The sequence below is a fragment of the Mus caroli genome, unplaced genomic scaffold (assembly GCF_978045245.1).
Source record: "Mus caroli unplaced genomic scaffold, Mus_caroli_1 scaffold_11, whole genome shotgun sequence".
Lineage (NCBI taxonomy): Eukaryota > Metazoa > Chordata > Mammalia > Rodentia > Muridae > Mus > Mus caroli.
The window spans coordinates 111190720-111214543 of NW_028227266.1; the positions used below are offsets into that span (position 1 = coordinate 111190720).

Sequence of the window (23824 nt, forward strand, 5' to 3'; positions counted from 1 at the left end):
TGCTCCATTCCACACTCGTGAGAATCTGGTTCATCCTTGTTATTCTGTGGGAAGGCATCCTGTGAAGATGCTAGTTTATTTATCCATGCTACTGAGGGTAGCACTCTGGGTAATTCTGAAGCTGGCTTTATGAATATTGCTGCTTTGAATATTCATGTGCACATCTTTTACTGAACATATGTATGTGTTTTTCCAAATGTTAAACCGACCTTATATTTCTGGAGTAAACCACACTTTTCGTGATATATTATCCTATTTATGTGTGGCTGGGTTTGATTTTCTAGGATTGCACTGTGAATGGATGCATTTATGTGACTTAAGCAAACTTTGTAAGTATCCTTTCCTATAATGTTTCCCTGAAATTGTGGTATTGGATTTCCAGAGTCTTATATAAGGAGTCAAGAGATATTCTCCCCCGCTTTCCTCTTGGTTTGCTTGGTATTAGGAAGTATTTCTTCCAAAGAGATTTGGAAGAATTTATGGTTGAAGACATATGGGCATAGGATTTTTTTTTTCTTGACGTTTTTCTAATGAAATAGTAAAAGGTTTTACTAGGTAAAGGAATGGAAAACTTTTTAAAATGTATTCTTCTATCAACCTTGGCAAATGTTTTTCTGCCCCTCAAATATATCCTCCATAATTTTCCAAATTAATTATCATAAAGTTTTCTTAGTAGAATCAGTTCCTTTCATGCTAGGATGATTTTAATGGTGATTTATTTCATGTACCTGATAATTGCAAAGCAATATTTTTTTCTTTTTCACAACTTTGGTGTCAGTTGATATTTATAAAAATCTCATACATTTGTAAAATACTTTAACTACTTTCTCTCTCATGAGATGGGTGCATATATTTAATTTTCACACATGTATGTTTTAAGACTTATTATTATTTTTTTTAATTTCAATATCTCCCAGATCCTCCTCCTGTAGGTCACTTTCTATTTTCTGCTCCTTGGAAGTGGTGTGTCTCCTTAAGTATGTGGACCATGTTGGTTACTGCACAGCTGCTAAAACTTTCTCTCCATCCTTGGTCATTGAAGGATGACTTGAACATACATTGCTTCAACCTAGTATAATCTTTTGAGTTTGAATCCATTCATTCATCTTTTCTGAAGTAATCTAACCGTGATCTCATGTACTCTGCACCTTCCCTCCTCCCTCTGAGGATGCACTGATCCAAAAATAGAACATCTGTGATGTGCTGGACATTTTGGTTTGGTTTGCGTTTTCTAGTAAGGTCACACCCAGGACCTCTCACATGCTATCATCTGCTCTGCCCTCAGCACTTTCTTTGCCTTTTGATTTTGATGCAGAGTTCCATCAAATTTCCTAGGAGGCCCATAGTCTTGCTTCAGCTTCCTAGGTACCTACGTTTGGAGCCCTGTGCCTCTGATCCAGAATTCTGCTGGTCTCTTACAGGCCCCTTAGTAGCCCTTTCTCTTCACCATCAGGTGTGCATTGTCAACTACTCTATTTTAGAATTCACTATTCCTACGTGTCTGAGATTTATAATTAATATTTATGACTGTGTCCTATTTTTAAGCCTAAATCAACACATTGAAGTGTTTATTTTTATGAGACATGCTCATACTATGGAACTCTTGCTTGTCAACACCTGTTATATAAACACGGCTGGCCTTGAGCTCACAGAAGATCTTCCTGCCTCAGCTGCTTAAGTGCTGGGATTATAGATAAGTACCATGTCTGTCCAAAAGTCTCAATGTAAGCTATATTACCCAAGGGTATAGCTCAAAGGCTTGCATGTGCCTGGATTTCATTCCCAGAACAACACACAAAGAAAATGACATTATTCAGCTCAAAAATATCCACTTAGTTTGTTTACAAGTGCTAATTTATGGTTGAGCATTTCTTCCTCATGTCTTATGGTAAAACATTTATGAATCTTTTTATCTTAATGATTTCAAAATCTTATTTATATCCTCAAGCATCTGTGGTCTTCTGTAATTTTTCTTAGATTATTAATTATAGGTTGAATGGATGTTAATGATAGTTTGCAAGTTTGGAATTTTGATGCTATTAAAATATTCCTAGTTCACCTCCCCTCTTGGTCATGACCAACTCAACAACATGTGTTTAACTTATCTCACCTTCTGTCAGGCAGGGAGAGCAGGAACTAATGACCTTAATCAAGATTATGTTACAATTTAAGAAGGGTCATATGGCCTTTTATCCCCTCATTTTCTAGGTCTTGGAATATTTCTGCCAAAACTTAGCCTAGGCACTTAAGCTGACCCTTTCCTTATGGAAATAGCTTTTTGTTGCTTCAGTGTACTCCTAGGCAAACACGTGCTCAGGATGTAGGATCTCTGCAGAAAACAGAAAACGACATTTTCCAAACAGAGACACATGAAGCTCATTAAGGAGGGTGAGTATAGAGTCAAATTCAAAATATATCAATATGCTAAATCACTTACAGTAGAGTGGTTCAAAAAAGAAAACTAAGGTTGGAGTGATGACCCAGATGGCCAAGTGCTTGCCTTGCAAACACGAGGATGTGCTCAGAACTCACATTAGAAAACTTCAGGGTGCAATAGCCTGTGTTTGCAGTGCCAACATCAGGAAGAAAGAGAACAGCAGATCTCTGGGGCTTGCTCTTAAAAAAGCAAGGTAGACAACTCCTGAAAGTATATATACATAGAAATGTGTCTATGTCATCTCTAGCCTTTGCACATGAGCACACACACACACACACACACACACACACACACACACTGGTGTGCTCAATAAGAACACACACACATGAACACACTTACATATAGGTCTGCTTTCAACAATCAGTATGTCAGTCATAAAAATCAGGAAATACTGGATTTACACTGCTTTTAATTTATTTCTTATTTTTTGTCTATTTATTTTTCAATGCTAGAGTTGAGGTCCAGGGTTTTGTTTATGTGAGGACAAAACTATACTGCCTTATTTATTGAGACAGGGTCATACAGTGCAGAACAAGGATTTGTAGTCCCCCTGCTCAAACTCTGAAACATTGTGATTATAGGTGCACAACATTCTGACAAGCTGGAACTCTATTTTAAAGTGAATTCCCTAGCAAACACACACAGATCACCTCACCCAACAGCAGCAGAGTGTATATCATCGGTAGTCCAGTAAAATACTTTCATGAGCAATCAATTGTTAGGCCCTCAAAGTCTTAAGCAACTCTGTAAGAATGAAACCATATGGAATGCCATTCTGAAACACAATTATACATCACTAGAAATATATTTCTGAATAAATTAATTATTTACTAAGCAGTAGCATGTATGGATTGGTTACTTTTGACTCGACAGTGGAGATGCAACCAGCTGCATTCAGTTTCTCTTCCCTTGGCTTCCCTACTATGATGGATGGTACCCAGAGCTACAATAAACCCTTTCCTATTTTACTTGTTTTCTGGGTATTTATCTCATATTTACAGAAATGAAACTAAGATATATCTTAAGGAATTTCATGATGAATGAATAAATCCAAGTTACTAGTAGGAAGGAAATGGTAAAGGTCAGAGTAGAAACACAGGAGTTAGAAACTAATATGTGTGTGTGTTAACTGAAAATCAAAAAGAGTTTATTTACTTTGGTTTGGTTTCACAATATATAAACAAAATTGACAAACCCATAAGATTACAAAGAGAAATTGAAAGCCAGTTGAAGAAACATTTAGAAATGGAGGAGATGAAAGAACATATGATTCAACAGAAATATTAATGACCTAAGGGGACAAGGACACACTAGCAAGCTAGATAGCCTAGAGATAAACAGTGAACATTTGAGACTCATGCACTGAGTAGTATGTTCAGTATTGGCTTGGAATTGTAAATCTCTGACTTATGTATAACATGAAAGAAAACAGAACCAATAGTGCTATCTACCCCTCAGAAATCAATATTCTAGGACCTGATGCTTTCAGTATTAAATTTGATGATTGTTTAATTTCAATACTTAGATAAATATTAATACAAGTGCTTCTTAATGACTATCCAACTTGAAGAACAAAATACCCCACATTACCATCAAAGCCAGTCAAGGATGCTCTAAGAAAAGAAAACTTTAAGTCAAAGACCATGATCTACAGAGATCAAGATGTTTTCTACAAATCCAAGTGTAATAAATGATTAGAATGGACATTTGCTGTGGCAAATTCAAGGAAATTAAGGATAGCTCAACATTTATAGCATAGTCTGTGTAGCATCTCACACAGTAGGATGAAAGATAAATAGCATAAAGCCATCTCAATTGGTCCAGAAATGTACTTGACAAATTTTTTTATCTTTTGATGAGATAGTTTAATTAGTTAAAACCACTTTGTGTTCCTGGCAGGTCACACTCCCAACCACCCACCAAAGGCCTCTGGATTTGTGAATGAAACATACACACACACACACACACACACACACACACACACACACACACACACCAGTTAATTTTAAATACCTTGACTAGCTCAAAGGTTGGGCATTTCTAATTCTTCCCACTGCTAGCAAACACTCCCCTCTGTTCCTTCTGAGTTAACATCTTTTTTAAAAAATCTATATTTCATTCCTGCTGCATAAAACACAATTGGGGAACTGGCCCATGTGGCCACTTTCCCTGATTCTCACATGTTGGTGGGACTTTAGGTCTGGTCTTTCTTCTTCCCTACCATGGTGATCTCTGCCTTTCTTTCTCCCAGTTCCTAGCCTGCACAAATCCAAAGGTTTCACCTCAGTCTACCTGCCCATCCACTGGCCATTGGCTTTTTATTGGGGACAAGGACCTTCAACATTTGGACACACAGATTTATGATCCTAGAGTCCAGATTAATCAAAACATTAGAACCAATCCCCAACAAGTTAGTCTTTCAACAAAAGAAGGAGCAATATACCTTGGCCAGAGAATGCCATCAGACTTGGTAGTAGGTAATTGATCACTTTTAATCTAATAGTAGGAAGGGCATGAATGTCCACTTTACTTTTCTTCTTAACATGGCATCAGACGTCCCAGCCATAGGAATGAACTCAAGCAAATCATATTTAAAATAGATAATAAGCAAGTAAAATTATGTCTACTTGCAGAGGCATTAGTATATACATGAAAATGCTAAAGACTGCAGCAAAATACTGTTAGAATTTCTAAAAAAGAAATTCAGTAAAGTTACAAAAGACAAAATTTGAGTGGAAAAATTCATATTGATTTGATACATCAACAGGAAACTATCTAAAAATGAATTTTAAAAGGCTATCCTATTTATAATTGAAGAGTACAACGTGCTGAATATATTTAATCAAACGGAACAAAGGGAACAAACTCCTAAATGATGAGTTAAAACAAATATAACCCATATAAAAACACTGGAGTCTCTTTGACATTGCCTTTAACAATGCCTTGTGGCCATAAGACCAACAGCACAGACAAACACCCTAAATCAAACAGGCACTGCTCCATCACAATATAATGTATCTTTTACAGCAGAAGACATAACATGCAAGAGAAAAACAATGGATCACAGCGTAAGATGAACTTTTACAAATTGTATCGACAATGGAAGCTTTAGAACCAAAATTAATGAGCAATTTGTGCAACTCAACCATTAAAAACCTGAACAGATATATTTTGTAATAGAACATAATAAAGGTCCACCCTTAATAAGATGACTCTGTGGTTAAGAGTACTGATGGCTCTTCTAGAGGACCAGGGTACTAGTCCACAAACCAGATGCAGTTGGTAACTGTCTATAATTCCAGTCCCAGGAATTCTGATGCCCTCTTCTGACTCCTTGGTATGTGTTTTGTATACAAACATACATGCAGGCAGAACACGTATGCATATAAATATACATATAAAAGTAAATAAATAAAATTTAAAGGAAAAGAAAAGGACAACTCACAGACATGAAAGTCTAATATCACTAATGATTGAAGCAAAGTAACTTATACCAAAATGACAAGTTTTTTCTGAGTCAGAACAACTGTTACAGAAAATATGGCAATACTCAAGTGTTAGCCTGAAGAAATGATACAACTGTGCTGGAAAATTCTTTAAAGTTCCCTTCAAAAGTACACCTACTAGACAATCAAACCATCTCACGTACAGGTACCCGTTACAGTGAAATAAAAATCTGGAATAAAAAAATTGTATTCTATACTCACTTTAGGAATATTCACGCAAACAATACTTGGAATTGACCCCAGTTTTCATCCACAAACTGATAGGGAGAATGGGGCAGGTTGCTCTTAAAGGTCATTCAGTGATCTGATAAAATCCTCAGCCTCCTCAGCTCTCAGTCTGCCATTCTGTTACTGCTCATTGCTAACAAGTTCAAGAACAGCAACGGGCACATGTGAGACTGTTTGCCTACTATGCCTCAAGGCAGCAATCATGTCTGTGGTTTCTAATCTCTGAAACAGCCTTGCATTAAGTCTCACCTTGCTTTAGCATCTGTCACAACTCAGTGTTATTTCTAACACTGACTTTTATATTGTGTATCAGCTAGAGTCCAGTTAGGATCCATTTTTAATGGTCAAGTCAGAAAGATGCTGTAAAGCACTTGACATCTTAACAACTTTTGGAAAACAGAAACATACCTCCTAAAAGGATACAGAGCTTAGAAAAGAGAAGGGATGTGCTGAAAGTGGAACACTGCCATTGTCCCTAATAGAAACACTTCACCAGGATAATGTTTTCTTTTTGTGCATGTATGCATTCTGATCACATAGAAAACTTCTGTTTATCTGCTCAGAGTCAGTCTCTTCTCAAAGCCAAGGAGCAGCACATTTGCTGACCCAGGGAATGTAATGGCATCATTACCTAATGAACTGCTGAGGAATTCATTTGAATGCAGTTGTCCCTTGGAGAAGCGTGAATCTTCCCATGATTAAAGTGATTTAGACAGGAGTAGTTCAGGGTAGACCATATTAATTTATGAGTCATTATGTTCAGCTCCAGACTACAACCTAATGAGCTGATTCAAATTCATTTAAGTCCCTTGAAAAATACATACAGAGTCTGAACAATGTTCATAATTGGGAACCAACAGACATTTCCTCGGAAAACCAGTATATTTCAATCAGAACCAGTCAAATAAATCTATGGAGGTCCCCCCCGCCACCTGAAATTATTGGGTTTCATCAGTCTGAGTTTCTGAGATTAATGAAGACTGTGGAAAAGCCCTGAACCAAATGCCTCCTTCAAAAAGGATGAATGAAAATATTGATTAGTAAAATCTCATGATTTACCTAATTGAGAGGTTTAATAACTATGTGGTAGGAATAAGCTGAGAGACGCATTGTGTATCTAATCACACTGATGTTTAGGAAATTGCTAGAAATATTGGTACTCTTGATTAAAAAAAATAAAAAAGCATCAGAACTGCATAAACACTTGGCTTATTACAGAAAACATAAAGTGCTCGTAAGAGTTAATGTGTGGAGTAAAGAAAAAACCACAAATTTTCATAATTTTAGACAAGAGCTCACATACATGAATAGAAGATATAAAGTTAAAATCAACACAGTTCTGAGTTTCCTTTTACGCCTCTCTGCATCCTATTTAGTTGTATTCACTTTTTTCGGCTTAAGTCTCGTTGTGGATTTCCATATACAGCCCAGGTTTGCCTTACACTTGAAAGTGAGTCTCTTATCTCAGCCTCCTGTGTGCTGGGATTATAGACATGTGCTACAACCTCTATCTATTGTGAATTTTCAGTATACCGTGATCCAAGGACAGTTTCTTAGGAGGGGGTTTCTCAGACCTCCTATATTCTGGGAGCTTCCATACACCCCTACACTGAGTGCTAATGGCTAGGAATAGAATTACAGAACTTTGAGCAATGGGGCATAACTTGAAGATCTTAGTAATGATTCAGAGAAATGTCACCCCACTGTTAGATAGAAAGACTAGTCTAGTCCTCCCATCCTTTCACAGACATGATCCCTTCGAGCCAGCAGCCTTCATTTATCCTGAGAAGATGCCACTGTTTCTGGTAGCATCTACTCGCTTGTCCTAGGACCTATGCCCTGTTTTTCTTTCAGGAGTCTTTAAAATTCTGGTGTGTTCAGGCCAGTGCCTGCTGGGCTTTCAGATCTCCTAGATGCAAGTGTCCTAAATACATCCAGACATCCACAAATAGGAATTATCTAATCTGCTTCCCATAAACAGTCTATCATATTGAGCAAATATCAGAGTTGGGAAAGTTTTCCCTCTGTGTGAATTCAGGATAACTAGCCACTAAGCCTATCTGTCTTTATTCTCTAGGATGATTACAAGAATACTTCCATAAATCTAAATTTATCTTCTGCTGACTTCTAGGTTTTGATGTTAAGTTATATAAATTTAAAGAAAGCAATTTTCCCCAGGGGGAAACTAATTGTGTTGACCTGGAGATTAAGATAAGGGACTGCAAAGCTGTCTCCAGACATCAGCTACTGTAGGAAGATAATAGTCTGTCTCCCTTTCTGAAAATGTACTGCGTAACTCGCCATCCTTCTTCCTCCATTGAATCCATCTTTTCTAGAGGTCTACATATTTATTTAAGTATGTAGATAAGGCATTTTGCCGATTAACATTTACTATCAATTTTACAGGATCTAGACTAACCTAAGAGACCAGGCTCTGGGCATGTCTGGGAGTTTCTAGATTAGGTTAAGTGTAGAGAGAAGGTCCACTCTAATGGCAGAAGACACCATTTTCTGGACTTGAGCTCTGGACTGACTGAAAAGCCAAAAGCCAAAAGCCAAAAGCCAAAAGCCAAAAGCCAAAAGCCAAAAGCCAAAAAAAGCCAAAAGCCAAAAAAAGGCAAAAGGCAAAAGGCAAAAGGCAAAAGGCAAAAGGCAAAAGGCAAAAGGCAAAAGGCAAAAGGCAAAAGGCAAAAGGCAAAAGGCAAAAGGCAAAAGGCAAAAGGCAAAAGGCAAAAGGCAAAAGGCAAAAGGCAAAAGGCAAAAGGCAAAAGGCAAAAGGCAAAAGCAAGCTGGGCACCAGCACTCATGTGTTCCCTGACTGTACATACTAGGTGGCCAGTTGCCTCCAGCCCTGCTCTCATGTCTTCTCCACCATGATGTACAGTAGCCCACAAGCTGTGAGCCAATATAAATCTTTATTTTCTTATGTGGCTTCTATGTTTTGCCACGGGAGTGAGAAGAGTAATTAATACAGGTGGTTTACCAGGGGAAGTGAGGACAAGTGGAGACTGAGGGCAACGTGGTGTCTGTGTCAAGCTGCGTCTCCCAGATATTTAATAGAGAACTGTTTTTGCCACTTCGAGAGAATCTGCTTAGTTCTTTGGGTGGAAAAATTGCCAAAACTACCTAAATCTCTCACTCCCATTATGCAACAAGAAGTGATTGTTTGGATGCAGTTGTAAGGAAAGACAAAGAGACTTCAATATTGACTTTAATAGCAGGTGCTTCTCCTGAATCAGATGCTAGCTTTAAGGCAGGAGAAAGATGACTGGAAGCATAGTTGGGGGCAGGAAGACCATGCATTTAAAATCTAGATATACAATGACAGATTTCCAAGTAAACTCTATACTATCAACAACTTGGATAGCACAGATAATTTTTCCCATATGTGTAGCAGCACTTGGATAATCTACAGTCTAGCTAACTGTTGGGTTAGAAAGTCTATCTTCTTGCTATTTTAATATACATATATATCTAATTGTGAATGCATTAAAATTATTTTTTAAAAATCATTTCTCTTTCTGATCTTTACAATTTCTTTTGATAGCCTTTATCATTTTTCTAGATGTGTTTATATGTCTTTTCTTCTTAATATCAATGTATGTTTAGCTATAAATACAAAATCGGAATTCATTTACTACATATAGGCTAAGACCAGGTATTTTCTGCTTCTTGCCCCATTTCATCTTATGTTTATTCCATATTTTATATGCTTTTGTGTGCATGTTTGTTTTTTCAGAATCTCACATAGACCAGGCTAGCTTTGATCTCTCTGTGTAGCCAAAGATGAATTTAAACTTTGGCCTTTCCCATCTCCATTTCCAGGTCCTGGCATTATAGGTGTGTGCCCCCATGTCCAGCTCTAAGCAAGTGTGTGGATGAATCCCAAGGCATTGTGTGCTGAGCAAGCTCTCTACCTTTAGACTACATGCTCAGCCTTGTTTATTCCCCTTTAAGACACACTGTAGATGTCATCATTTTGATCTTACATGCCTCTGAGTCTTTATAGTTTTTCTTCTAATATTTTCATATTTTTATAAATCATTGTTTATTAGATTTTACTTTAGAGCAAAAAGTGAGGTAAATTGGCCTTAATTGGTCTATGTTTGTCTGCCACTGTTTGTTAATTAATCCATTTTCTTTCATTGATTTGAATTGCAAATCTCATTTTATGCTATTCTTCCATATTTACTGGAAGCTATTTCTGTACTTTCTTTTCCATTTTAAGAAGTGTGTTTCTCGACTATTAGCAAAAGAACTCAACTGAAACTTTATATCTTCATACTTGGCAGAATACATTCATACTTCTGGATATTCTTATCTCAAGATTTTTGTATTTAATTTATAATCAACTTTTGCAGACAAAAATCAAATTCATTGATTAATTTAGTGTCAATTATGAGTTTAAATATTAATTTTTGTCTGCCCATAAATGAGGCATACCGTGTATTTATTAACATTTTCTTTTTTTGTGTGATCTGGAAATTGAACGCATACTAAGCCTCACCATGGAGCTATGTGCTTGAGCCTTATTAAAATCATAATTTGTTTTGGAGTGTCATAATCAAGTTTGTATAGATTTCAAATGTTTTAGTGCTAATTATTTATGCCTTTGTAACCAACCAATGTGTCCTGTTCTCCTTCCAGACACATGTCCTTTTAATTGTATCCCTCAGATATTTAAAAAATACTATTGGCCACACTAACTTGTAAACTTGCCTGACTCTTCTTTTCCTTTTATTACAAGGTGGTGATCAACTCCTTAGCTATGTTTTGAGTCAGAAACAATGTGAACACAATGGAGCTTAATTTCTAACAAGGCCTGGGCTTTTTCTTGGTTAATTTCTCTGTAAAGATTCTCTGGGCTCTTTGTTGTCACTGGTCCATTCTGAATTGTATGTGACAGTGATTCTGTACTTATCCTGACACAAGCATCTCCAATTCCCTTAAGGTAAACATGTTCAAATGGCAATCTCTACTTTTTATTAGTAGGAAGTTTTATTGGGAATCTATGTTAAAACAAGTCAATGTGCTTCTCTAGATCTGCAGGGATAATTGCTTTTTCTTCTTCACCGTTGCCCCTCCTTCTTATTCTGCCTCTGTTTCCCTGCCTTCCAACCTGTCACCCTTCCTACCTTTCTGTTTCTCTTTTGGTGGAGCATGAATATGGAGGCCAGAAGCCAAACACAGATGTTGTCCCTTAGATGTCATCCACCTTACTTTGTGTTACTCTGTCAGAGCTCACCAAGTAGGGCCATAGGCTTGGCAGGAAGCTCCCAGGTTCACCTGCCTCTGGCTACACAATGTTAGCATGGTAAGCTAGGAAGACTATATCTGACTTTTCTTCTCTCTCTTAACCTGTCAAAGTGTGATACATCCTTATTGGTTCAATTAAGTGAATGTCAAAGTTCTTTTGAGAAAAAAGAATAAGCTCTGCTTAGAGATCTTATCTATCTCCCAGATTGTCCCCATGTTGATACAATTTTTCTTTGTTGTTGTATCTATCATTTGACTCACCCCTGTGTTAATTAAATCATCAGTATTTTAAAGTGGCTAAAATGATTTGGTTAATCTTGTTCACAATTTTTAGAAAAAATTCAAATAATCATAGTGCAGTATTCTACAAATTCATGGTTCTGACTTATTTGTACAGTATCATCTGTGAGCCAAACTGCTTTCTAGCGGCAATAACAATGTAACCACCACCACCACTTAAGTGTATTGTGTGTGACCTATTTTCTATTTTCCGTTTTCTATAAACAAACTTCCATTGACTTTTCTTCTGAAAATCAAAATCCCAGTTCCCCACCCACTCAATGTTTTGTCTGTTTGGTTCTTTGTTTTTTTTTAACCTGTATCAGGACTTTTTCACATTTCATTCAGGCTCTGGGTAATAATGTTAAGAACTTTGGGAAATAAGATATAAAGTTTGAACTATTGGGCTAGACTTTGTAGCCAAGGTTTTGCTTTCTGTTTTTCCAATAAAATAGATTTTTAGTAGCTCAATCTTGGATTTCTTTGACAAATCCCTAGAAATGTTTTTCCTCTGAACCCTCTATCTTATTTTCTGCATTTGTTGCACTTTTCATTGCTGTAACCAAACGCATAGCCAGAAGCAACTAGAGGAAGGAAAAGTTAGCTGTATCTTGTGGTTTAAGAAGTGATATAGTCCACTATAGTAGAGAAGACAAGATGGAAGGAGCACAAAGCATCTGGGCATACTGACTCTACAATGCATGGAATTAACAGGAAGTAGGGGCAGGTTAGAAGACTTCACAGTGAGCCTCTTGGAATTCCCTTCATTCCACAAGGTTCTCCTTCATAAAGGTTGCATAACCTAAACCATTTGGAGACAATATATTGGAGACAAGCATGAACTCTTGGGAGATAGTAACATTCAAACATCACTACCCTATTAAATACCAAAGGCCTGGTACTCAGCCTTCTGGTCTGCTTCCCCACCCAAGCCAGATCAGTGCGCCTGATACCTTCACACACCCTGCAGCCTGTGTGCCTCCAAGGAAGTGTGAGAAACCAAAGACACAGGTGAGAATCTTGAACAAATAATCATGCTTGCTGGGATACCCGCAGAGTCCAGCTGACATGAGACCTACTCACCCTGCCAAGCTCCACCTTCCTTCTGGTCTGCTTCTCCACCTGGGCCAGATCATTGGGCTGATACCCTCCCATACCCTACAGCCTGTATACCTCCCAGGAGATCTGCAGTAACCAGGGACACAAGAGACCCATCCTCACCAGAGACAGCACTGTCTGCCTCCAAGGAGAGCTGCTCTAATCAAGGTCTACCTACAGAAAGCCATCTCTAATCAGAGATACCCAAGCCAGTTAACACCAGAAATAACCAGATAGACACAGGCAAGCACAAGATCATAAGGGACAGAACCCAGTGCAATTCTGCACCATCAGAACACATTTCTCCTACCACAGCAAGCCCTGAATTACCTACCATACCTCAAAAGCAAGATAATAACTTAAATCCCATGTCATGAAGATGATAGAAGCCTTTAAGAAGACAACAAATAACTTCCTTAAAGAAATATAAGAAAACACAGGCAAACAGGTAGAAACCCCTAAAGAAGAAACAAATAAATCCCTCAAAGAAATACATGAAAATACAATCAAGCAGGTGAATGAACTGAACAAAGTGGTCCAAAAAAAAAATAGAAATAGAAACAATAAGAAAATACAAATGGAGATAACCCTGTAGATGGACAACTTAGCAAAGAGATCAGGAGTTACAGATGCAAGCATCACAAACATAATGCAGGAAATAGAAGAAAATCTCAGGCATAGAAGATATGACAGAAAATATTGACACATTGGTCAAAGAAAATCCAAAGTGTTAAAATCTCCTAACCCCAAATACCCAGGAAATTAAGGACACAACCTAAAGACCAAACAGAGATTTTAAAAACCAGAACATCCTAGACAGATGTAATCTGGACCCTAAGAAAACACAAATGCCAGCTCAGGATACATATAAATAACACACCCCCACACCCAGACACACACACACATGGACACTTGATCTTTGACAAAGAAGCTAAAAATATACAGGGGAAAAAAGAAAGTATTTTCAAAAAAGGTACTGGTCTGACTGGCTGGCTGTATGTAGCAGAATGAAAATAGATTAATATTTATCACCTTGACCAAAGCTCAAGTCCAAGTGGATCAAGGACCTCAGCATAAAACTAGATACTCTAAATCTAATAGAAGAGAAAATAGAAAAGAGCTTTGAACTTATTGGCAGATGGGAAATTTCCTGAACAGAACACCAGGGGCTCAGGCTCTAAGATCAACAACTTATCTGGGGCCTCATGAAACTGAAAAGCTTCCATAAGACAAATGACACAGTCAATAGGACAAATCTGCAACCTACAGCTTGGGAAGAAAACCTTCACTAACTCCACATCTAATAGAGGGCTAATATCCAAAATATATGAAGAACTCAAGAAGTTAACCTCCAAAAAACAAACAAACAGACACAAAACACAAATAACCCAATTAAAACTGGGGTACAGAGCTAAACAGAGAACTCAAAACAGGAGAATCTTGAATGGCTGAGAAGCAGTTAAAGAAATGCTCAAAGTCTGTCATCAGGGAAATGCAAATCAAAAGGACCCTGAGATTCCACCTCACACCAGTCAGAATGGCTAAGATCAAAAACTCAAGTGACAGCAGATGCTGGAGAGGATGTGAAGAAAGAGGAACACTCATTTATGGCTGGTGGGATTGCAAACTGGGTCAGCCACTCTGGAAATCAATCTGGCAGTTTCTCAGAAAATTGGAAATAGTTCTGTCTGCCTGAAGACTCAGATGAACCACTCGGGCATATACCCCCAAAAAACCCTCTTCCCAACCATACCACAAGGACACATGCTCTACTATGTTCATAGCAGCCTTGTTTGTGATAACCAGAAACTGGAAATAACCAAGATGTCACTCAACCAAAGAATGGATACAAAATATGTGGTTCATTTAAACAATGGAATGCTATTCAACTATTTAAAACGAGGACATCATCAATTTTGCAGGCAAAGGATAGGACTAGGAAATATCCTGAGTGAGGTAACTCAGACACAAAAGGATTTGCATGGTATGCACCCACTGATAAGTGGATATTAGCAAAAATATTACAGAATGCATAGAATACAGGATACAACCTACAGACCTTAAGAAGTTTAACAATCAGAAAGACCCAAGTAAGGATGTTTCAATCTCACTTAGATTGGGGAAGAAAATAATCATGGGAGGAAAAAGGAGGGAGGGGCCTGGGTGGGAGAGGGGAAAACAAGAATAGGTCAGGTATGGGGAGAACAGGTGAGAAGCCCAGAGGGTCAGGTGAATGAATGGAAATAAAGAGCCTTGGTGGGTGGGAGGTGGAGTACCGACTAGAAAGTACCAGAGACCTGGGAGGTGAGAGACTCTAAGGACTCAATGGGGATAACATTAGCTGAAATGCCCGACGTTGGGTAAATTGAAGAATCCACATAAAAATCTATGAGTGTGGCCTGTGATCACAGAGCCAAGGAGGCAAAAACAGACCAATTGCTGTGTTTACTTGCCAGCCACATCAGCCAATCAGTGAGCTCCAGATCCAAATGAGAGATCATCTCTCAAAAACTAACGTTGAGAAGTAAAGACACTAGACATGCATCTCTGGCCTCTACATGTATGCAACACATTCATATTTACTAATGTGCATGTTTGCACCTCCACATAAACAGGAGTACATACATGTACCATACACCCTTATAATCATATACACACCCATGTCAAAGGCACATCAGCATCTTGCACATGGTTATGTTCCATCTACAGAATCTCCAGATAATTTGTTTCCAAACATCTCAGAACAACATCGACCAGGTCAATGATGGCATCATTCACCTATGCTTGGACAGTGTGGATGTCCATATATGACTATGTTTTTTATGTTGCTTAGACAGGGTCAATTCCAACAATAACCAAAAATAAATAAATAAATAAATAAATAAATAAATAAATAAATAACCTTTATTATGGGAAAAGGAAAAACAAAGTGTTTATTGAGTTACTGTTCTATTAACCTGCATGTACATTGAGTGGAAAAAATATCAAAGCACACCAACTTTTAATTAGACCCACACATCTGTAATCACAGCACATGGAAGACAGAATCAGGATTATACACTTTGAGACTAACGTGAAATGATCCTGGCTTATGAATGAATGAATGAGTGAATGAATGAATGAAGGAATGAATGATGGATGCATAAAACAAGTTTAAATATATTGTATGCCACCCCCCCACACCCCGGGCTCTCTTAGGGTGGACTTTGTCCACTTAATTAAAAAGTTTATGGCTAAAAGCTTTCTCATCAGAAGACTAGTATCTAGAAATTCTAGAAGGAACCAACCTTTTGGAGTAGCAGGAAGAGATGCTGATTGAAATATCAGCATATCATGAAGCATTTTGGGGGAGAATCCACGTGGCAAAAAACAAAAACAAAAACAACAAACAAACAAACAAAACCCAAACAAAACCAGCACAAAGATACTTTAAGATGTTAAATATTAAAGGGCATTGAGATGTCTATGTTAAATGGCAAGGTTGATTCCAACAAAATGATATAAAATTGATAAAAATGAACTGGAATTTTATACACATTTACATAACTAGACTGGGTCAATTTTTTAAAAATGAACCTCATATGTTAAATTGAAGAAAGAAAATACAAGCTCTCTTTAAGAATTCAGAATTGAAGAAATAATTTTCATTTTCCAAAATTAAATATGAAAACTGTCTGCTTTTGTGTTAATAAATGATCCAGAATATGATTAACATCCAATCAAGATGATTTCAGACCTAAAATGTCAAACAAGAAAAAATGTGTTCTGTAAAAAAGCAAGTGCAAAATGTGTAACTTAGAAAAATCCATGGCCACGAGATTGTAGATGAACTTAAATAAGCAGCTCTGAAATGAAGAGAAATTAGCAGTAGTAGATTGATGTAGTTATCAATAACATATTATACAGGACATGAAAATAAGACATATATTTTCTGAATGAAATAACAAATGTTTGAATCAATACATATACATGAAAATTTTATAGTTTAGTAAAAATCTCTATTAGCATGAGGTATAACAATATAGAGGTTTAATCCTGGTATTCAGGCAGAGGTGGAGGCTGAAGCAGAGGTGGGGGAGGGTTGAGTTTAGGGGTTAGAGACTGGGGTGGGGGTGGGCAAAGGCTGTGAGGCAGAGGCAGAAGCTTATGGTTAGCTTGGTATACATGATGCTTTCCAGGGTGTCGAGGATGACCTAGTGAGACCCTGTCTTCAAAGAAAATCTCTTTTTAGCCACTCATAAGAATTTAACAAAACTATTTTATACAATCTTAAACAAATTTCTACAGATAAATCTGAAGGAATAAACAATGGGAAACAAAAGAGCCCAAACACCAACAAAACTGCAGACGACTAATCCCTGTAAAGAGAGCCTTGAAGGCAGAGCCAACATAGGTGAGGGTGGCTCTGCCACAGCTGGAATAACAGAAGGAGGCAACCACCACATCAAGTGGGCTGCTTACAGTTTAAAAAGTCGCCACCTCTTCATGGGGATGGGTGTACCTGTGCTTTCCTTTTTTTGGTTAGGTTTTTTTGGTTTTTTGAGATGGGGTTTCTCTGTGTAGTCCTGGCTGTCCTGGGACTCACTTGTAGACCAGGCTGGCCTCGAACCCAGAAATCCGCCTGCCTCTGCCTCCGGAGTTCTCAGTGGTAGCTTACAGAAGGAAGCTGAGCTTCATTTTTGAGTCTGATGCATTCTTTAGCATCCAGCCACACAACCTCATCAGAGATACCTCATGCCCAGAAACGGTGTAGCTCTCATACTGCTCTGAACTCCCAGTTTCCCATCCATTCAAAACCCTCCTTTTAGGACATTATCTTGTTATTGTAAATCCTACTTTAATCTCTCTCTCTCTCCATCTCCATCCATGTCTACATCCACATCTATATCATACACATCTGTATGTATCTATATCTATCTACACATTGCAGTTGTTTCCATTTTCTAGGAATCAAGCTAAGAAAGAGTAGATTACAGCTGCAGACTCAAAGACTAGACAGTGAAGAATCATGGGAACCAGCTAATTCTACTAGTGGCATTTAATCTTACAGCCTCCCTCATTAGAAAGCCCGATAGGGCTAAAAATAAGCATTATTAATGAATATCTCCCAGCCACATTAAATTGTAAGTAGGCTACATGTGTTTTTAGAAAAAAAATGTCAAAATCAGTGTAAATTATATATGAAATAATTCTTGACTACTAGCACTATTTTGAGATAATATTTGCTCCATTTCATTTTAATTTTCTAGATTAAAAATGATGCTATTGCAATAAAATGTTGACTATGAAGAGAGGGATAGATTCTTTTTAAAAAATGTTTAATTGTTTTATTTATGTGAGTTCACATACTTATATCTGTGTGTCTGCCACATGTTTGTATAGGTGGCCACAGAGATCATAAGAGGGAACCAATTCCCCAAAATCTAGAGTTACAGGTGGTTGTGAATCTCCAGACAAGGGTGAATCCAAGGGAATTAAGAAATCTTAACCACTTATCTATTACTTCAGTGTCAAGAGCTGAATTTTAAAGAAAAAATTAAGCTCTATTTCCCATTACTCTAGATCAGTGGTTCTCAACCTTCCTAATGTGTGACTCTTTATTACCATTCTTCCGAAACCATGACATTATTCCATTGCTACTTCAAAACTATAATTTTCTATTGTTATTATGTGAAATGCAAATATCTGACATGCAGGATATCTGACATACGACACACAAAGGAGTTGTGGCCACAGGATAAGAACCACTGCTCTAGATCACACTCTTTCCCTGTTCTAAATCATCTTTAATTTTTCTACAATTATATCCTAATGAGCAAGTTTGAAGATGTTCTTAAATTTTGAAAAATGTACTAAAACTTAGAAAGAGCAAACACCCTAATCTCTTGTAGCAGTAACCTTTGGTCTCACCTTTGGCAGGGGACGGAATGCTGGGTTTAAATAGATTCCTTCCTTCAGAATTGGAAAGCATTTTCCCCTTCTTATCTGGACCCAGTGTTGCTGAGACGATAGATAATGATCTGTATTCAGTTTCTTTCTGAGTAGCTTATTCTCACTCTCTAGAAGGTATATATTTCCTGTCCGTCTTTGGCAGGGATGTTCCGGTGTGTGTATAAATGGACAGTGTTTTGTTAATTCAGCTGCTTGCTGAGCAGTCCATTTCAATTATTCCAGCATTTCTTTGTTTCTGAACACTTCTCTTTGGATAGCTTTTATCATCTCTGCCTCATTTGTTCCTTTTCTTCTCCATTTAGCACTCTCATTAGAGACATAGAGGATCGCTGATCTATTTTTCCCAACCCTCTAAATGTCTGCTCCAGGTTTCCTGCTCTTTCTTCAACAGAAACAAGCTCTACAGTTAATAACTTGTTTCACTTTGTGCTGGAACACAGTGGAGGGTCACCATCAGTACCATTTTTCTATAGATACCATCCATAAGTCTAGATACAGATGAATATGATTTAATGAGATTATACATGTTCTTCTGGGGTAAACCCTAGTGTCAGTGTGCCATATGTACTTTCTGTTCCCTACATCTGCAAACCTGTAGAAGCCATAGAGCCAAATGATGAAGCAGGTATGTGTTCTGATTTACTGCTGAGAAAAAGAGATTGGGGGTCATTGGCTTTTATTAAAGAGTTGAGTTTGGGATAAAATTGTTTTGCAAAGTGGATTAAATTACCTTGGCAAGGGCTCTTGGCTATTTCTATATGGATTATAAAAATACAAAAAATGTATATTCCAGATAAACAATTTAGTCGTCAATGAAAACATTAAATTATGTAATAAATGCTAAATGTTTTAAATCCTTTCTGTAAGAGCAGCACTAATTTCTAAGGTATTTATTTGCTTTGTGGTGGTTATTTTCAATTGGACTCTTAATTTTTATACTTGAAACATATCTCAGACTATCAAATTAAGGCTTTACTTTTTAAATTTTTAATATTTTTTTATTACGTATTTTCCTCAATTACATTTCCAATGCTATCCCAAAAGTCCCCCATAACCCCCCCCCACTTCCCTACCCACCCATTCCCATTCTTTTGGCCCTGGCATTCCCCTGTATTGGGGCATATAAAGTTTGCAAGTCCAATGGGCCTCTCTTTCCCATGATGGCCGACTAGGCCATCTTTCGATACATATGCAGCTAGAGACAAGAGCTCCAGGGTACTGGTTAGTTCATCATGTTGTTCCCCCTACAGGGTTGCAGATCCCTTTAACTCCTTGGGTACTTTCTCTAGTTTCTCCATTGGGAGCCCTGTGATCCATCCAATAGCTGACTGTGAGCATCCACTTCTGTGTTTGCTAGGCCCCAGCATAGTCTCACAAGAGACAGCTATATCTGGGTCTTTTCAGCAAAATCTTGCTAGTATATGCAATGGTGTCAGCGTTTGGAAGCTGATTATGGGATGGATCCCTGGATATGGCAGTCTCTAGATGGTCCATCCTTTCATCAGGGCTCCAAACTTTGTCTGTGTAACTCCTTCCATGGGTGTTTTGTTCCAAATTCTAAGAAGGGGCATAGTGTCCACACTTTGGTCTTCATTCTTCTTGAGTTTCATGCGTTTAGCAAATTGTATCTTATATCTTGGGTATCCTAAGTTTTGGGCTAATATCCACTTATCAGTGAATATATATTGTGTGAGTTCCTTTGTGATTGTGTTACCTCACTCAATATGATGCCCTCCAGGTCCATCCATTTGGCTAGGAATTTCATAAATTCATTCTTTTTAATAGCTGAGTAGTACTCCATTGTGTAAATGTACCATAATTTCTGTATCCATTCCTCTGTTGAGGGGCATCTGTGTTCTTTCCAGCTTCTGACTATTATAAATAAGGCTGCTATGAACATAGTGGAGCATGTGTCCTTCTTACCGGTTGGGACATCTTCTGGATATATGCCCAGGAGAGGTATTGCTGGATCCTCAGGTAGTACTATGTCCAATTTTCTGAGGAACCGCCAGACTGATTTCCAGAGTGGTTGTACAAGCTTGCAATCCCACCAACAATGGAGAAGTGTTCCTCTTTCTCCACATCCTCGCCAGCATCTGCTGTCACCTGAATTTTTGATCTTAGCCATTCTGACTGGTGTGAGGTGGAATCTCAGGGTTGTTTTGATTTGCATTTCCCTGATGATTAAGGATGTTGAACATTTTTTCAGGTGCTTCTCTGCCATTCGGTATTCCTCAGGTGAGAATTCTTTGTTCAGTTCTGAGCCCCATTTTTAATGGGGTTATTTGACTTTCTGGAGTCCACCTTCTTGAGTTCTTTATATATATTGGATATTAGTCCCTTATCTGATTTAGGATAGGTAAAGATCCTTTCCCAATCTGTTGGTGGTTTTTTTGTCTTATTGATGAATTTGCAGATTGCACTTTCTAATTCATTGAAGAATTGAGTTGGAATTTTGATGGGGATTGCATTGAATCTTTAGATTGCTTTTGGCAAGATAGCCATTTTTACAATGTTGATCCTGCCAATCCATGAGCATGAGAGATCTTTCCATCTTCGAAGATCTTATATAATTTCTTTCTTCAGAGACTTGAAGTTTTTATTATACAGATCTTTCACTTCCTTAGTTAGAGTCACGCCAAGATATTTTATATTATTTGTGACTATTGAGAAGGGTGTTGTTTCCCTGATTTCTTTCTCAGCCTGTTTATTCTTTGTGTAGAGAAAGGCCATTGATTTGTTTGAGTTAATTTTATATCCAGCTACTTCACCGAAGCTGTTTATCAGGTTTAGGAGTTATCTGGTGGAATTTTTAGGGTCACTTATATATACTATCATATCATCTGCAAAAAGTGATATTTTGATTTCATCTTTTCCAATTTGTATCCCTTTGATCTCCTTTTGTTGTCGAATTGCTCTGGCTAGGACTTCAAGTACGATGTTGAATAGGTATGGAGAAAGTGGACAGCCTTGTCTAGTCCCTGATTTTAGAGGGATTGCTTCAAGCTTCTCACCATTTACTTTGATGTTGGCTACTGGTTTGCTGTAGATTGTTTTTTTCATGTTTAGGTATGGGCCTTGAATTCCTGATCTTTCCAAGACTTTTATCATGAATGGGTGTTGGATCTTGTCAAATGCTTTTTCCGCATCTAACCAGATGATCATGTGGTTTTTGTCTTTGAGTTTGTTTATATACTGGATTACGTTGATGGATTTCCGCATATTGAACCATCCCTGCACCCCTGGGATGAAACCTACTTGGTCAGGATGGATGATTGTTTTGATGTTTTCTTGGATTCGGTTAGCAAGAACTTTATTGAGGATTTTTGCATCAATATTCATAAGGGATATTGGTCTGAAGTTTTCTATCTTTGTTGGGTCTTTTTCTGGTTTAGGTATCAGAGTAATTGTGGCTTCATAGAATGAGGTGGGTAGAGTACCTTCTGTTTCTATTTTGTGGAATAGTTTGTGAAGAACTGGGATTAGATCTTCTTTGAAGGTCTGATAGAACTCTGCACTAAACCCATCTGGTCCTGGGCTTTTTTTGGTTGGGAAACTATTAATGACTGCTTCTATTTCTTTGGGGGATATAGGGCTGTTTAGATCATTAACCTGATCTTGATTCAACTTTGGTACCTGGTATTTGTCTAGAAACTTCTCCATTTCATCCAGGTTTTCCAGTTTTGTTGAGTATAGCCTTTTGAAGGATCTGGTGGTGTTTTGGATTTCTTCAGGATCTGTTGTTATGTTTCCCTTTTCATTTCTGATTTTGTTAATTAGGATGCTTTCCCTGTGCCCTCTAGTGAGTCTGGCTAAGGGTTTATCTATCCTGTCTAGGCTTTACTTTTTAAATTATGATTTTTATATGTAGAATTGATCCTTCTTTTTACCTTTCCTAATCCTTTCCTATGTACATTCTGATCTAATGTTTGATTTTTTTAAAAAGAACACATTGTAATAAAATATTAAATTAAATTCATATAATTAAAGTTTGGTAAAATGATCAAACATTTACTAGGCACTTTTTAAAACTGCTGTGACTAAATACTGGAGAGAATCAACTTAAGGGAGGAAGGGTTTTCTTTGGCTCACAGAAAAGGGGGATACAGTCACTACGCCCCACCATGACAGCAGAAACACAGGCAACTTGTTACAGTGTGTCTGTATCAGGAAACACAGACAGCTGAATGCTGCTTCTTCTAGTTTGGATTCTATTACTGTGATAAAACACTGGAATCTAGAGCAACTCAGGGCTTATTTAAACTTATAGGATAAAATCCATCACTGACCTGCTCCTAAAGGTGTTGCAGGTGTGGCTGCTGTGTCACAGGTGCATCATTAGGAGACAGATAGGAAAGAGGCTATGTCTGTGCTCAGTGTTCTGACCTGAAAACATATGAATGATTAGTAGACTAGCATTCCCTGAAAAAAGTAAGCCTAACATGACCACCAGCCCAGAGCCAGGCAGGTCCAAGACAGGGAGCAAGCTAAAAACTAGAACTTTGCCTTTTGTCTGGTGGGTTGTGGTATACACAAGGGAGAGACACCCTCTTCCTCTCACTTATCCCTCACTATCTATGGCAGGTGGGAGAGCTGGCCCTGGGGTCATGAGATTTAGAGAATGGGCCATGTCCCTTACCAGTTGCAACACGTGGATGGCAGGCCCTACTACACCTTGCCTGCACAACAGGGTAAAGATTGCTCTGTATGTGGGTTGTGGTGAGCCTGCCCGCTAGGGCATGAGAGCAGGAGAGTGCTCAGTGAGCAGACCAGCTCACATACTCTCAAGCCCAGATCCAGAGCTTTGAATTGGCCTGTACTAACATCTACTCCATCTGTAAACTGCTGGAGTGCATGAAGGGGCTGATCCTACAGATCCAAAACTAACAGGATCTCCATGACACGAGGGTAATAAACAGGATACCTGACAGGAATCTCAGAAAAGTTCCAGTTTTGATATTGTAGCCGAAGGCAGACGAACAAGTCATTGGAATAAACATTTGCAAACAAAGAAGTATGAACAAAAGGGTACAATGTAGGACACACTACCATTTCCACAAAAAGATCT

General features: G+C 37.9%; 1 non-coding gene across 1 annotated transcript; it reads left to right on the forward strand.

The window, feature by feature from the left end:
• Positions 1–23044: 23044 nt before the first annotated feature.
• LOC115032038 (small nucleolar RNA SNORA17) lies at positions 23045–23176 on the forward strand. Its single transcript, XR_003837685.1, has one exon. It is a non-coding gene; the product is annotated as a small nucleolar RNA SNORA17 (small nucleolar RNA).
• The last annotated feature ends 648 nt before the right edge of the window (positions 23177–23824 follow it).